The sequence below is a fragment of the Leguminivora glycinivorella genome, chromosome 22, assembly GCF_023078275.1.
Source record: "Leguminivora glycinivorella isolate SPB_JAAS2020 chromosome 22, LegGlyc_1.1, whole genome shotgun sequence".
NCBI classification, from domain to species: Eukaryota; Metazoa; Arthropoda; class Insecta; order Lepidoptera; family Tortricidae; genus Leguminivora; species Leguminivora glycinivorella.
Genome location: NC_062992.1, coordinates 213,026 through 231,284, shown reverse-complemented (window position 1 = coordinate 231,284; position 18,259 = coordinate 213,026).

Here is an 18,259-nt window from a genome sequence, read left to right as displayed (position 1 = left end):
TAGTTGTAAGTATTTGTGATATTTACTAACACTATATGGATTTTTAAAATTCGAAATAAATATATTGAATTGAATTTAATATATCATACTATTACAAGAGCAAGATTCTGACACGCTATCAAAAATGAAATACTGTCCCACAGCCACCGTTAGGTACGACGGCGAGCGAAGCGAGGAGGAGTGTTAGGTATCTTGCATCCCTTAATACGTCGAACTCGCTATCAAAAACCAAATTAAAAGGAGAAGGACAACTATGCCGCCTAAATATTATGCACAAATGTTATCTGCAAAAGTACTATTCTACTAGAAGACTATTGTGCTCATTAACATTATGCCAATATACCATTCGGTATTATAAAAATCTACCAAATGATTTATGCCAAAGCATATTCTGCGTAAGGTGTTTTTGCCAAACATGACTTCTGCCAAGAACGAAATAAAAAACGAATCAAATAAATGCGAAAAAAGTTTCTGCAAGACAATAGTGAACCCTAGGGCTTACTGCTAACATGTACATGTAACAATATCTCTCCATACAGCACCACATATACATGAAAAAGAAGGAAGAAGGACTACTCAGGAATCTATTTATTCATTTTACTAACTACTTACTACATTTTATGTAAGTACAGTATGTTGATGAAGTCAAATTAGCTGCCCACTTAATTTAAGGTACCCACTTAAATATCGCTATTTTTTTTAACTTGTAGTTGCCCGCGACACGTGAATTTGTATGTTTATTGTGAATAAGTCTTTCTCTAATAAGCTCACTGAGTAACCCCTCTAATGACTCTGGTATAAAGTTTCAAAAACCCTTAAAAATTGTTTCTATTTATTTTTATTTTTATTTTTTATTTATTGAACATAGTGCAAGCTTACAGTCTGAACCAATACACCTACACATTAACAATACATGCAATATAATAAAAATAAAACATGCTTAGGTAAAATGTCGAACAAGTCAAACTAATCAAATAAACAATTAAGAGGAAAAATAAAATGAGAAAATTTAAAACAATGTCAAAACAGATTACAGGTCAGTCAAATAAAAATTTATAAATTGTCTAGCAGTTTTGCATAAGTATGCTAAACGATCGGCAAACATGTCAACGTCAACGTGCTGAGTGAGCATCGCCTGGAGAAGCGTTAAAGCACGCGTGGTGGGCGCGTGCCTCGCGTAACACGTGCGAGCGGTCGGCCGCTGCAGCAGACACGGCCGGCGACGCGGTGCCACCGCCCCTTCAAGTCGCGCGGCACACGCTTGGGAACTAATAACCCTATCTTTCCTAACACATCTGGGCTATCAACATGGTGGTGGATGATGGAGAGATAGTGTATCAGGAGCAGCAACTTCCTCCTCAAACCGAGGGTGTCTAGCCCAACCATCCCCGAGACAAAGATGGAAGGGTAGAGGTACGGGTAGTATCCATAAGCTTTCTTGTACAACCAGCGTGCAAATTTCCGTTGTGTTTTCTCAAGCATTAAGGAATACTTGGCTTCATACGGATCCCAGACAACCGCACCATACTCCAACTTACTGCGTACGTAAGCATTATAGAGAACCTTGGCCACTCCGACGTGAAATTGCTTGGATATTCTCATTACAAATCCTAAGGTTTTACTGGCCTGCCTGCTAATGCTAGTGATATGCGAATGGAAGTCAAATTTGCTATCCAACATTAAACCCAGGTCACGAATATCAGTGACTTTCTCCAAAGACGAGCCCGCTAGACTGTACTCAGTTTGGAGTGCGGAACGTTTACGTGTGAAAGTTATCGCCTTACACTTTTTGGCATTAAAGGGAAGTCTATTTCTCACGCTCCACCCAGCAGCAGCATCAATATCAGCTTGCAACGCCGCACTGTCACTACTATCACCAATGCCTAGGAGCAGCTTCAGGTCATCGGCGAAAAGAAGACATTTAGCTGCCCTAAATGTATCAGGCAAGTCATTTATCATAATAAGAAAAAGAGTGGGGCCAAGGGTACTGCCCTGACTTACACCAGACAGCGTACAGTAATCGCTAGACTCGAAGCCGCTCACCCTAACGTACTGTTGCCTACCGCACATATAACTAGCTAAGAACTCTAATAGCTTCGGCGTGAAGCCCACTAGCGCCAACTTGCCCAGCAATATGTCATTGTCGACCAGGTCGAAAGCTTTTCTAAAGTCGAAATAAGCTGCATCGACCTGGCGACCAACATCCATCTCCTTGCAGACAGTCAGCAAGAGCAACAAGATTCGTGACAGTGGATCGCGACTTACGGAAGCCGTGCTGACTGGGGTGCAAGCGATCTGCCACCTGTCACCTGTCCTTCTAACAGTCATAAAGCCCATAAAGGTACATAAAATTGAAATAACCTTAAATGAACTGAAATGAGCAATAAACCAAATCTAAATCGGTCCATCCGTTCGAAAGCTACGATGCCACAGACAGACAGACACGTGAAACTTATAACACCCCGTCATTTTTGCGTCGGGGGTAAAAAAGTAGCTTAAGATCTCACAACTGGAGGGTTACTATGCTTCATTAATAAGGGTACGTTCAGATGACAAGCGTTCAACGCGCGTTGAACGCGCGCAAAATTTTTGTATAGTGTTCACATGACACGCGCTTGCCGAGCGTTGAACGCGCGTTGCCACGACCACTATGGTTCAGTCAGTAGATTTCTTACATTTGTCGAAGATGGACGTAGGAACAGTTTTAACGGTGATATTATACCGACGGTTGAAACGACGCGCCAGAAGACGGAGATATTCGGTCCACCCAATTTTGTCAACCACGCTGACTGAAAGCCATGTCATACTTATCATATCCCATATCGCAGGACGTTTCTCTATTTCGTCTATAAATAATTCCGTATCAAAAGCTTCGGTTTCCATTTCGGACGATTTCTGGACGACCCGATGAACCCTAAAATACGTCCATCCGCGTTGAAAGCGCGCGCTCAACTGAACGGAAACATAGAAAACCAATGATCTCAAAGCGTACGTTGACGCGCGCTGACAACAGTCGAGCGCTAGCGCAGCGTTCAACGCGCGTATTAATAAAACGCTCGTTAGCATGTGTACAGCCTGAATAAGTTGTTATGTAGTTGTAAACGCGCGTTATCAAAACGCGCGTTGAGCGCTTGTCATCTGAACATGCTCTAATGCGCAAAAAGTCGGCGTCCGTAATAAGACGTGTGCGAGAGAGCGGCAAGGCAACAGCATCCTGCGGATGATAGCAGACAGGCTGGACTCGCCCGTCCTTGGCCGGTTCGTGGATCTGCACGTGAGGGATCCGTGAAAGTATTGTTTGTGTTGTGTTAATGTTTTATTTTATTTGTACTAAATTAGTCTAACATAGTTATTAAGTTTTAGAGCTACTAACCATATTATGGAACCTGTCTTCTGAAATAAATGATTTTTATTTTTATTTTTTATTTTTATTTATTTTATTTATAGAAAACAGATAGAAAAATTGCATTTTATCCACAAGGGGGCAAAGTAATTTCATACAAATTTCAACTCGATGTCTTATTAATCTGGCTGGTAGATTTACCTATAAATGATGATATTGAATCATCAATATTGAATAAATTGATGTATTTGATTTAGTTTACTTTGATGTTTTATAGTCAGTATTTTGTTCGTGTTGGTGTGGTGTAAAATTTTGTGTTTCACTCGGTGGCAAAGTTTGTTTAAACTTCGTGCCTTGAAACCCTCGCAACGCTCAAGATTCCACTTTTAGGAATCACAATATTGGAATCTTTCGCTTGCTCGGGTATCAATATTGGCACGTGCGGTTAAACAGCAACTTTGCACCCTTGTAAAACAAATAACTATTAGCTGAGCACTTGACGCTGTACATACAGCACACAGTCCAGTCGGATGATTCACTCGTGCCGCGCGCGCTCTTACATGAAGCACTGCACTTGAGCACATGAACCCAATCCAAAACTTTTATCGACGTGCGAAAGTGTGGTTAGAAAACTCACCCTAATTTACGGTAAATACACATTTTATTTTAGTTTAATTTTCCTTTTCAGTACCGAAATACAGTGATGAAAGTTATATCTTTTCTCTGGAACATGAAGAGTTTTCTGTTGCTAGTAGCACTGAGCGTCGCTTGCGAAGATTTTTACAGATCTACGAACACTGCAGAAAGCATTTGTGTACAAATTTTGAGATACACTCACTCTGCCGGTTAGTATGAAATACAATGTAACTAATTTTCTAAGTGCACATGTTCTTATAAATAAATGCTATTATAGGACAGTCACACATATAGACTATGCCCCAAGGTAAGCTCTAGAAAGTTTGTGTTTGTGTTACATATTTAAATAGGTAGAAAACATCCATGACAGGAATATTTATCTGTGCTCCTCAAACAAATAAATGCCCTTAACCGGAAGTCGATCCCAGGGTGGCTAGCCGAATGGCACAAACGCTCACGAAACGCTCACGAAACGAAGCGCTAGTAGGTATCTATCTCTATCGCGCTTGCGTATTGGCGCGACAGAGCCAGCGGCGTATCGCTTTCGTTTGGCGTCGGAGAAATGCCATTCGGCTACGGGGCCAGGACCGTCGGCTTTGCAGGCAGAGTCACTAATCACTATCCGCCAGACCGGACCGATCTATATATTTTTCAAATTTCGTCTTTTTAATTTATGATTAGCAGGGCCCGCAATTTTCATGCCGGTGACATCAATTTAACGTCACGCTGCATATAGGTGATTCAAATAATTTTATTGTAATAATTAATCATTATACATCAATAATTTAATCATGTAGAAATGACTTCAAAAGTACTCATACGTGGAATAATTAATACCTAGGTTACTTTACTTGATACGTGAAACGAAAAGGAAACAATTTGTTTTGTTTTTATAATTTATTGAAATATGGTAACAAAACTATTTAATAAAAGGTAGTATAAAAAATAAACAAATAATTTAATTTATTTTTCACGTATCAAGTAGGTATTAATTATTTCACGTATGAATAGATTAGTATTGAAGCCATGATTAAAATGATTGATGAATAATGATTAATTAGTAAACAAAACTCTTGAATCACCTATATGCAGCGTGACGTCAAATTTATGCCATCGGCATAAAAGTTACGGGCCCTGATGATTAGTGTAATAACTAGGTAGTGTTCCGCTGTATCGATTTTGGTGACTTCTTTAATACACACGAAATAATCACCACTTATATATTTTTTAGAGTTGCGCAAGACGTGCAAGAACGTGGTGCGTCTGAACCGCGCGGCGTCGCGCAAGATGTCCGCGTTCGGCGTGTTCCAGCTGGACGCAGCGTTCCCGCTGCGGCTGCTGAGCGGGCTCGTGCCCTACATGGTCGTCATGCTGCAGTTCGCCTTCTTGTAGTCTTAAATACAGAATTTTAATATGTTTTTAAATGTTGGTGTACATGCCATCTAGTTAAATAAAACATGTAAGAAAATAAATAAGTAAACTTTGTATTTTTAACTTATGTCATTGTGAAGACTAACGGGAAATAAGTTAGAAGTCAGTAACTATTAAAAAGGCATTTCTAGTCAAAGTCATCAAAACGATATATAACATAGTAATTATTTTTAGATCTGACACAGTCCGTTGAAATTCTGAAAAATAAAACTTACGTAGTGATGATATAGCTACTCGACGCCGACGATACCATGAATGAATAATGGTTTTGGTACGTGTTATTGGTCGTAAACGTGATGCATTAAATGATCACTGTATTGTCTACACTTATTTTTATATTATGATTATCTAAACTTTACGGTGAGTAGGTATACGTATAGGGTCGATTACCTATTGTAGTTAATATTGTTGTATCATTACATTATTAGTTACAGGTGCTTGTTTGTTACGTACCTAACGTGTAATCGGAATAATGTTTTTAAGTGCTAGTTATCAGCTGTCTTATACCTGAAACTGTAATTTCTTAGATAACAAAGTTTCTTTAAAGCGAAAAGTATCTAACACTAATTACTCTTACTGTGTTCTCAAATTGTATTTCAATATTTACATACTTAATATTATGGTACCTTGAATGTTTTTATTAAGCATATCTAACACATAAACACACCTAACGATATTAAGTTATTAAATTAAGTGGAGAGCTCTTTCAATTTCATCGGCACATTTTTTGTTAAAATTAATCAACATTTCACTGTCAATTTTTTATAGAGAAACGAGAACGCTACTTAGTTTTTCATCATAAAAAACGACATTTAAAACAATACACTAACAAAATGCACGGTGAAGTTTTCAAAAATCGAATAAATATAAATCATAGACCACAAACTGAATACTTGTTAAATAACATTATTGATAAGGAATTCCAATCTATGATGCTCCCTTTAGATCTCGTCCCAAATTTATTATTAATGTCACATTTTAGAATCATTAATAATTTCATAACTCCCGAGAAGCGAGTGTGCTCAAGTATCAAATTTTTTATAAGTACAGTCCTTCTGGTCTCGGGCCACTCCTTCCGCTTTTATTATTTTATTACACTTTTCAAAAGTTTCAGTGTTGACGTTCCTACTTTTCTATTATTTTACGATTGGGTATTTTATTCTATACTATCAGTTATGATCAACGTGGTCAGTTGGTCACAAAAAGTTAACATCGTTGCGCTCATTATTAAATTGCAACACGTTCTCAATTCTATTAATATTGACAAAATATATTTTTATTCCAAACACAAATATCAAAATTGGCTGTGTGTACTTATAATTATTGGTGCGTACTTTTTTGTTTGGGTGTGTGGTTGTCAGCAATACGATTTTCTTGAGATATTGATGAATTTTACATTGTTGGCACCGGTGTTGGTAGTGGACGTTGACATAGTCATTCCTACTCGTGTTCTTGTATTACTAAACAACGAGCTCCAGGCGTGGAACGGAATAATGGCAGAATATAAGAACATAAACAGGGGCCTTACCATGATCTCTTAACGCGATTCAGTTTAGGACCTAAACTGAACTGCGTCGCTATTTCCTACCACGACATTGTTATTGCGATCAAATTTCGACCGAGCGAGCGATAAGCGTCCCAGCCGTTTCATTCACTCATCTCAAGTGTATTTCGTACCATGACATGCCACTTGAGCCTAAACTGAATCGCAGGAATGTCAAATTTAGCGATTCATAAAAAGTTACTCACTTACCGCATTATTCTGAATCGCTTTGTTGTAACACTAGCGATACTAAATAGTTTTGTGTTTTTTATAAGGAGTAGGAGATGGAAAATATAACTAAAGCTAGTTTCATCACCTGATTAATTTATTATTTTGGTTTTTCGATCCTTACCGATTCTATAATAAAACATAAAGTTTTATGATTTTGTTTAGTAATATTTACGGACCAACTATTCGAACTAACTACACGTTTTTACATTTTTAGAGTGCCCTATGATCTCGCAACTTTCGCAAAAACGCAAATCAAAAAGAGCGAGAAAAAGTCTGATCCTTTTTTAGTCGATATGCAAGGAGTCATGTTAACACTTGCGACAAACTACTTATGCCTAGAACTAGTATGGCTAAGGAATCAACTAGGTCTAGCATAACTTAGCGATATACATTAAATTTAGACACGAGTGAGCTACCTACAAATACTAATGACTTACGTATTTGTTAAAATATCATCCAAACACTGCGAGTTCTATAGCCGAGCACAGCACTTCAAATACATAAATAAAAACTTTATTATTAATTACCTACTAGTCAAGGGCGCGATGTTCTAAACATAAGCTTTAACGAACTGTCATTAATGTCATTATATATATTTTTATCATTTATTTACAGTTTTGTTCAAAAAGACACGATATTTTACACAAAATCATTGTAATTATTGTGAATTTTACGTTTAAATATTTTAAATGTTTCTTTTTCCAGTTTTAAGAATAAAATAAAATTAAAAATTAGTAATCGTTCCTGTTTTCGAACGATCAAACGTCACAAGGGGAAAACGAGATAGATTTATACGATTCCTATAGCGTCATCCTTTTCTTGTCAAAACGATTCAGTTGCGAACCAGAGACAATATCGGTCTTTCATTCACTTGTACGCGGTTCAGTTTCGACCCTGAACATTGGAGGTCATGGTAGCAAATTGAGACGCTCAGTTTAGGCACCTAAACTGAACTGCTCTGCGTTTGAATCGTTTTTAAAAAGATCGTGGTAAGGCTGCAGGACACCTCGAGAAAGCAATGTAACCACTGTCCCGGAAAGGGTTATGTTCGAAGCGTACGCTAACATGATAAATGCATTTCGTTTATGTAATAAAGTGTACCGGTCATTGGTAAGATGAATTTTTAATCATTTGTGAAATTAGGAGAGTGAAAAGAACCATTTTAGAGGGTCGATTTCTTTCTAGTTTGCTGTGTATGGGCTGCAGTATTTCGTGCATATTTTAATAAACTTACAACTGGTGCTTGAACTTGGTAAAGCGGGTCCCGAATTAAGTGTCGTAAGTGTTCAGAATTCATGTTATTTAATATTCATAATGATCACCTATGCACTTATTACTTCCTGTTTCGAATGCTGAATGCTGTTTCGAATCCGGCCGTCACCACTTGAGTTATCCGCCGTGTTTTGACGTGAGACGTTAGGTGAACGTCTTTAAAAACCCGCAGAAAGAGAAATTTTAAATTCAAGCGCGCTCTCCGAAACGGTTTGAACTTTGAAATTCAGCAGTGCGGAGCCTGACCTTAGATTCAGCATTGCAACCGTATTGCAAATTATTGTAAGATCGGGCGCAGCTCTTACATTTAGCAGTGTGAAGCCTGGAAATACATTCAGCATTACATTTGACCTTATTGTAAGGTCGGGCGCAGCCCCACATCCAGGCTCGAAGCGCTCTCTTACATTCAGCAGTGCCAAGCCTGGAAATATATTCAGCATTACATTTGATCTAATAGGCTATTTTGTTTCCTATACTTAAAATAAAATATTTTATGCAGTGCACGAAATAAAGCACCACATAATTAGACGAATAATATGGACAGTAGTTATGTTTAAACATAATTTCTATTTAATAAATCAAGCAGAAAGATATAAAGTAAATGAATTGACCATGACGTCACTCCTCAGTATTTCATAGTAATTCCATATTAGCAAATCGTTTTGACAGTTCTTAAAAAGAAGCTGATTTGACTAGTAGGAAACTAGCCTATTGAAAGGTCGGGCGCAGCCCCACATCCAGGCTCGAAGCGCTCTTTTACATTCAGCAGTGCGAAGCCTGGAAATACATTCAGCAGCACATTTGAACATTCAGGCACGAAGCGCTCTCTTACAGCAGTGCGAAGCCTGGAAATATATTTTCACCACACCAACTGGTAAAGGCTTTCTTTGCTAATAGTGTCTATTCTGACGAGTTTTCACTCAGCTGTGGGGTCAGACAGGGCGGTTTGACATCTCCAAGATTATTTAACTTGTATATTGATCAGCTGTTTGGCGAGCTGAGTAGCACATATATCGGTTGCCGGCTAGATAATATAAGTGTTAATAATATAAGCTATGCGGACGATATGGTGCTGCTGAGTCCGTCGTTCTATGGATTGCAACAACTAATAAAAATATGTGAAAGGTATGCGGTTACACATGGCTTAAGGTATAATGTCTAAAAAAGTGAGTTCATGATTTTCAAAGGTAAAAACAAGTTGCCCCTGTACATTCCACCACTTCTTCTAAACAATATGCCTCTAAAGAGGGTATCAGAATTTAAATATCTGGGCCATGTACTAACCGAGGACCTTAAAGATGACAGGGATATAGAACGTGAGCGAAGGTCACTGTCCGTTCGTGGCAATATGCTGGCCCATAGATTTACTCGTTGTAGTGTTCCTGTAAAGCTTACTCTTTTTAGAGCCTATTGCCAAAGCTTCTACTCGTGTGGTCTATGGGTCGGTTTTACGCAGCGAGCGTACAGTGCACTTAGAGTGCACTGTACGCTATAATAATGCATTCAGGGCATTGTTGAAGCTCCCTCTCCATTGTAGCGCGTCGGGCATGTTTGCGGACGCCGCTGTCGATGATTTTTATGCGATAAGGGTACGTTCAGATGACAAGCGTTCAACGCGCGCAAAATTTTTGTATAGTGTTCACATGACACGCGCTTGCCGAGCGTTGAACGCGCGTTGCCACGACCACTATGGTTCAGTCAGTAGATTTCTTACATTTGTCGAAGATGGACGTAGGAACAGTTTTAACGGTGATATTATACCGACGGTTGAAACGACGCGCCAGAAGACGGAGATATTCGGTCCACCCAATTTTGTCAACCACGCTGACTGAAAGCCATGTCATACTTGTCATATCCTATATCGCAGGACGTTTCTCTATTTCGTCTATAAATAATTCCGTATCAAAAGCTTCGGTTTCCATTTCGGACGATTTCTGGACGACCCGATGAACCCTAAAATACGTCCATCCGCGTTGAAAGCGCGCGCTCAACTGAACGGAAACATAGAAAACCAATGATCTCAAAGCGCACGTTGACGCGCGCTGACAACAGTCGAGCGCTAGCGCAGCGTTCAACGCGCGTATTAATAAAACGCGCGTTAGCATGTGTACAGCCTGAATAAGTTGTTATGTAGTTGTAAACGCGCGTTATCAAAACGCGCGTTGAGCGCTTGTCATCTGAACATGCTCTAATGCGCAAAAAGTCGGCGTCCGTAATAAGACGTGTGCGAGAGAGCGGCAAGGCAACAGCATCCTGCGGATGATAGCAGACTAGGGCTTCCAATACCGGGATCCCGGTATCGCGGGATCCCGGGATCCCGCCTTTTTTTGGGCACATTCCAATACCGGTATTTAATTTAGTAATACCGGGATCCCGGTATTTTTAGTAACTAACAAATTATGCCAAATGCACGTAAATTACTCATCAAAAACGTTAAATTTCTACATCATGACGGTCGCTATACGCGTAAATCTTGCTTCTTGCTCTCGTTTCTCGATTTGACACATTCTCTGTTTGGTGTTTTTAAAATATTTGCATGAAAATGATAGTTTTCTCGATGATTACCTAGATAAAGATACGCTGTCAAAAGCATTCATTCAGCAGGGCCTGCCTCGAACCTTTTTTGACACATTTGTCTCATTTGTGAATTCGCACGTAAGTGTGACAGAGAAGCAACACGTCAAACGTAGTTGCAACAGGTTGCCACATACCCTCTGTAAACAAATCGCCTTGATGCATTTTTATCATAGATATAACTTTTCAAAAAAATGTTTAATGCATACGAACTAACGTATAAAGTAGCTACTCTATGGTTTGTTGTGCGTGTGCGTTAATGTGTTGAACTCTAGCGCATAACTTTGCCGTAACATTACCTATAGTAACGAAATTGGGAAATCTGAAGTATCAAAATCAAGAAAATTACTTTTCTAATCCGTAAATTAAGTGTTTCTATTTCGCGAAGTGATCTTCTTGATTTTGATTATCATGGATTTCCGCAAAGTAATGTGTGATTCCATAGATTATTTCTTAATGTGATTTTTAATAAAATAATTTATGTCGGACAATTAAGCTTTTTTGGCTAGTTGTTCAATCATTTAGCGGATTTATTTTCTTAGTGCTTTAGAAAACAAAAAATACCACTAAATTGTACCACAGATATTGATTACAATGTGTTTCCGAAAAAAATCATCTCATGTTCTAGTTTAAGAAGTCAATGATGAAACTGTAGAGTAGGCTTGTGTAGGACATGTACTAATAGTACAAAAAACACGATTCCCTGCACTGTACTAGACCGAACTCCTCCCAAATGATTCTGCTCTCTAGTACATTTAGTACACTCACACAAGTCACACACGCGCAATAGAATGAGAGCGAAAGGAGCGAAGAGCCGAGGAGTGACAATGACAGCAAAGCGATCCGTGTGATCCGATCGCAACCGAACTAAAACCGACTGACTCGGACCGAGAGCGCGCGAAAACAGCCGATCAGCTCTCGGCTAGTACGAGCGAGCGTTACTGTACGCCATGTGCACAATTTGTCTCTCGCACTCTCGGTGTACTACTGTCCTAAATGTCCTAAAAGAACGAACTAGTACACTTCGGAGATCGTACTAGTTGGGAGCGATCTTTTCAGTGAACGAGCAGGCACAACTCTACTGTAGAGTGTGTATAATCGAGAAATGCTCTTAATGTTTGTTATTTAATAAAGTGATATTATAGTTAAATCTACAGTACAATTACACCATTAACACTGACTATAAATTGTAAAAGATTACCTACTGAACTACAAGGTTTTATTCCGCACGAGCCTAAAGAGAACGATTTGGCAGAAAACAGGGTTTACTATGGCCGCGTCTTCTTGCGAAATGTCCGATCTGGCGGCGATATCTAACTTATAGAATCGACTAGAGATCTGGGGCTCTTTCCCGCTTGCTTTTATACTGCGTCCTCAGTCCCACTCATAACAAAAATAAAGAGCACGGGGCGTAGCGTAGCCCTTTGAACTATGTAATTATATGTATACTTAAAAACAATAAAAGTTGAATCGACTTGGCCACATAAGTTTGCGAACCGTTTTGGGTTGAAATCGAAACTTATGAAGTTCGAAATGTATTCGATTTGACCCATCACTAAGTCGGATTGCCAAGATTTCGCTGTAATATAACACGCATGAAAAGTATCAAACGAGATTTTGAATAAAATTTGTTATTTTAAGCAAATTACTAGGTTTTTATATTTTCCCGATTTGAATACCGGGATCCCGGGATCCCGGTATTGAAATCGCCAATACCGGAATGAATACCGGTATTGGATAAGGTCCGGTATTTGGAAGCCCTATAGCAGACAGGCTGGACTCGCCCGTCCTTGGCCGGTTCGTGGATCTGCACGTGAGGGATCCGTGAAAGTATTGTTTGTGTTGTGTTAATGTTTTATTTTATTTGTACTAAATTAGTCTAACATAGTTATTAAGTTTTAGAGCTACTAACCATATTATGGAACCTGTCTTCTGAAATAAATGATTTTTATTTTTTATTTTTATTTATTTTATTTATAGAAAACAGATAGAAAAATTACATTTTATCCACAAGGGGGCAAAGTAATTTCATACAAATTTCAACTCGATGTCTTATTAATCTGGCTGGTAGATTTACCTATAAATGATGATATTGAATCATCAATATTGAATAAATTGATGGATTTGATTTAGTTTACTTTGATTTTATAGTCAGTATTTTGTTCGTGTTGGTGTGGTGTAAAATTTTGTGTTTCACTCGGTGTCAAAGTTTGTTTAAACTTCGTGCCTTGAAACCCTCGCAACGCTCAAGATTCCACTTTTAGGAATCACAATATTGGAATCTTTCGCTTGCTCGGGTATCAATATTGGCACGTGCGGTTAAACAGCAACTTTGCACCCCTGTAAAACAAATAACTATTAGCTGTGCACTTGACGCTGTACATACAGCACACAGTCCAGTCGGATGATTCACTCGTGCCGCGCGCGCTCTTACATGAAGCACTGCACTTGAGCACATGAACCCAATCCAAAACTTTTATCGACGTGCGAAAGTGTGGTTAGCAAACTCACCCTAATTTACGGTAATTACACATTTTATTTTAGTTTAATTTTCCTTTTCAGTACCGAAATACAGTGATGAAAGTTATATCTTTTCTCTGGAACATGAAGAGTTTTCTGTTGCTAGTAGCACTGAGCGTCGCTTGCGAAGATTTTTACAGATCTACGAACACTGCAGAAAGCATTTGTGTACAAATTTTGAGATACACTCACTCTGCCGGTTAGTATGAAATACAATGTCTAAGTGCACATGTTGTTCTTATAAATAAATGCTATAGGACAGTCACACATATTGACTATGCCCCAAGGTAAGCTCTAGAAAGTTTGTGTTTGTGTTACATATTTAAATAGGTAGAAAACATCCATGACAGGAATATTTATCTGTGCTCCTCAAACAAATAAATGCCCTTAACCGGAAGTCGATCCCAGGACCGTCGGCTTTGCAGGCAGAGTCACTAAATCACTATCCGCCAGACCGGACCGATCTACATATTTTTCAAATTTCGTCTTTTTAATTTATGATTAGCAGGGCCCGCAACTTTCATGCCGGTGACATCAATTTAACGTCACGCTGCATATAGGTGATGCAAATAATTTTATTGTAATAATTAATCATTATACATCAATAATTTAATCATGTAGAAATGACTTCAAAAGTACTCATACGTGGAATAATTAATACCTAGGTTACTTACTTGATACGTGAAACGAAAAGGAAACAATTTGTTTTGTTTTTATAATTTATTTAAATATGGTAACAAAACTATTTAATAAAAGGTAGTATAAAAAATAAACAAATAATTTAAATTATTTTTCACGTATCAAGTAGGTATTAATTATTTCACGTATGAATAGATTAGTATTGAAGCCATGATTAAAATGATTGATGAATAATGATTAATTAGTAAACAAAACTCTTGAATCACCTATATGCAGCGTGACGTCAAATTTATGCCATCGGCATAAAAGTTACGGGCCCTGATGATTAGTGTAATAACTAGGTAGTGTTCCGCTGTATCGATTTTGGTGACTTCTTTAATACACACGAAATAATCACCACTAATATATTTTAGAGTTGCGCAAGACGTGCAAGAACGTGGTGCGTCTGAACCGCGCGGCGCCGCGCAAGATGTCCGCGTTCGGCGTGTTCCAGCTGGACGCAGCGTTCCCGCTGCGGCTGCTGAGCGGGCTCGTGCCCTACGTCGTCGTCATGCTGCAGTTCGCCTTGTAACAGAACAAGCATCTATGACGAGGAAATGGACTCGTTATTACATATAAAACTTACGGCGAATCAACTTTTCCTTGACCAATTTTTTGGTGCATATTTCCTTCGGGATTTCATTGAATATTTTAACAAATAATATCTGCGAAGCTTTATCACATGTTTAGTTACGTCATCACTCATAAAATTCACTATTATTTGATGCACAACTTATTGGAAAAAGCTTATTTACAAACTATATTCACATGGATGGATTGTTGACATTGACAATCTGATCTGACAAACGAATGACGTTCCGATATTGCGTCTTGGTTCTAATTACAAGTCAGAGAGGTAATAATCACTAATATTGATTATTATACTTCCTGAATATATCATTCAATGTAACAATTAGGAACAAATGTGATCTTTCATTGCGAAGTTACTTACTAAATTGATTTAAACAATCTTTCACAAAATAATATTTACGTAAAAATATTTACGTAAAAATATTTACGAAACACTCCACTATTGGACTACATAGGTAACAATATCAATAGCTCTGTCTCTCTCTAAAACACGTGCAAGCATGCAGATGTTACTACTGATAGGTAAACGATTATTTGCTGAGAGAACATGGACGTTAAATGTATAGGGTGTACGGCTTAGTAAACAAACCAGTCTCCATTATGTCCCCAGTAGGTCTCCAGTCTCCATTATGTCTCTGTTGTGTCTCCGGTATGTCTCCAGTCCCCAGTATGTCTCTGTTATGTCTCCATTATGTCTCTATTATGTCTCCAGTCTCCATAATGTCTCTGTTATGTCTCCATTGTGTCTCCAATATGTCTCCATTATGTCTCCATTGTGTCTCCAATATGTCTCCATTATGTCTCCATTGTGTCTCCAGTATGTCGCCAGTCTCCAGTGTGTCTCTATTATGTCTCCACTATGTCTCCATTATGTCTCTGTTAAGTCTCCATAATGTCTCTGTTATGTCTCCATTGTGTCTCCAATATGTCTCCATTATGTCTCCATTGTGTCTCCAATATGTCTCCATTATGTCTCCATTGTGTCTCCAGTATGTCGCCAGTCTCCAGTGTGTCTCTATTATGTCTCCACTATGTCTCCATTATGTCTCTGTTATGTCTCCATTGTGTCTCTATTATGTCTCCATTGTGTCTCCAATATGTCTCCATTATGTCTCCAGTCTCCAGTATGTCTCTGTTATGTCTCTGTTAAGTCTCCAGTATGTCTCCAGTCTCCATTATGTCCCCAGTCTCTGTTGTGTCTCCATTAGATACTATAAAAGGGTCGAAGCGAGCCGACGCGCGTCATTCTTACAATATCCACAAGACTAACAGTGTCTCTGGCTTTCGTGTGTTATACTGGTGAGTGAAGTTGTTCTGCTATTATTTCTCTGTTTGTTTCTACTTGGAAATTATTCTAAGTGATTGTAAACTTTGAAATTGTGTCTTTGTTTGATTGTGCGGGGACAATATCGTCGTACAGTTGAATTTGGACCTGTGGTGGAATTGCTTTACTGTCAGTTGTGGGGTTAATTTAGTGTTCTATTTATAGTGTAGTGTTACATTTAAATTGATGTGTATAGTGAAGTTTTCTGTGCTTTGTTTCATGAGTGCCGTCAAGCAATACAAAGACTGGGTCGATGTATGGCTGGTGCTTGGAGATAAGTCTGTGTTTGGTTTTGTAGGGAGTAATTCTTGCAAAACTAAGCTTAGATTATAGCACGTAAAGGAAACTTCATTCGTTTATTTAGTTGGTCAGTAAAATTGAATTTAGTAATTTTCCATGGGGTTATTTAGTGAAAGTTATAAGCCAGATCATTGTTTGTGACAGACTGTTGTCCGGCTAAGCGCTTTATACCTTGCGGCTGTTAAACATAAGGCGTTTAGGGGTCTTTTGTTCCAAGTGGAGGGCTTGGGCGCTTTTATTTACTTACAAAAGCGTATTTTCTCACCGGTCTCAAAGAGTCCAACTGTTAGATGGAAGTGAGGACTTTCACGATTGACGAAAGACATTAGGAGTAATCCTTGCTCACTGAAGTCGGCAGTATTTGAGGCTGGGGTCCTATATATATTTATATTTATTTACTCGGTGCTCTGGTTCATGCTGGCGTTGGTCGCTGGGGATTTCGGTTGTGATCGATCCATATCTAAGTAAAGTTTGATCGCAGCTGGGTCTTCCGTGTGGCTGGTACTGGTGTGTCTTAGAATACTGGATATATACACGGATAGGGCGATCTACTCTCTGCTACCCTAGCCCGCGGGCAAAAGCAGAGGGGGGGATCTGACCGACACAAGCCTATAGGTTGCCTATCTCAGCTTCGCTGGCTGAACTGTACAGCTTATGGTAGGGATACACTTGTGCATATTCTGAACATTAGATCTATGGTAAGTGATGGTCTGTGTTTCAGATATGCTAGAGTAGGGAAAACGACAGGATTAGGGTAGCGTCACACACTATTTCTATGAAAGTAGAGTTCTATTATGATTGGTCTTAAAATATAATTGGTCAACGTGTATTGTGGAGAAATAATTTAACTATTACTATTTATATGGTTTAAATGGACTTTAAATGTGGTGTTTACTATCTTAAAATATGTGGTAAAACTGGTAATTTATAAAAACTCTTATTACTTAATTTATTTGAGTGAAATTAATAATTGTGGTAGCAATTTCTGATTCTTCATGTAGCATCGAGCCAGTGAGTGTTGCTAACTAGTTTTTCAAGGTAAATTCTATCAAGTTGGTTAGGGAAACAAACTATTCTTTGGAATAAAAAGCATAGGTTTGTTATAGGGCCCAGTGGCATGCGAGCGCCGTCCACTGATGACAAGTCAAAAGCTTCAAGGAGTTACTAGACTTATTTACTTCGTTCTCAGTGGTAGCAACTACTCGGAGCCTTGATGATACATTAGAAGGATCGAGAAGTTATGGTCTATTAGCAGTATTGGGGAAAAGGGGGGTTTAGCTAGGGGAAAAGAAACAAAATAAAAGGGGGGTTAGTTAGTAGATAGATAGCCCTTCTGGCTTGGCATAGGACTCTCAATAAAGCAGTTTGATTGAGATTAAGGATCCTATTCCGCAACGCAAGTTCGTACCCAAGCCAGGATCACTAATAGAGCGTAGCGGTTGTTTTCCAAAATAATTTTTAATATTTATTTCATGTATGTTTCACTCACTAACTTTTATTTTAAAATTTCTTCATTACGTCATTAATTTTCTCACATATAACTTTCTAGGCCTAAATCTGATAAAATACTCTTCTATAACACTATGTTATTATGCTACAATAACCTTTATTCTTCTTTAAAATATAAATAAAATTTTAAAAATTAGTCAAAAATACAGCTGATACTCATTAAAGGATCTAGGTTATCGCGGTTCACATCGAAGGGTTCTACTTATTCACGCTAGACGATCACAAGGCCAAATTTACGGGGTATATTTAAAGGGGGGTTAGCTATACTGTTGGTTAGTCAAGTAAGTAAGTAAATAAGTATGGTGAG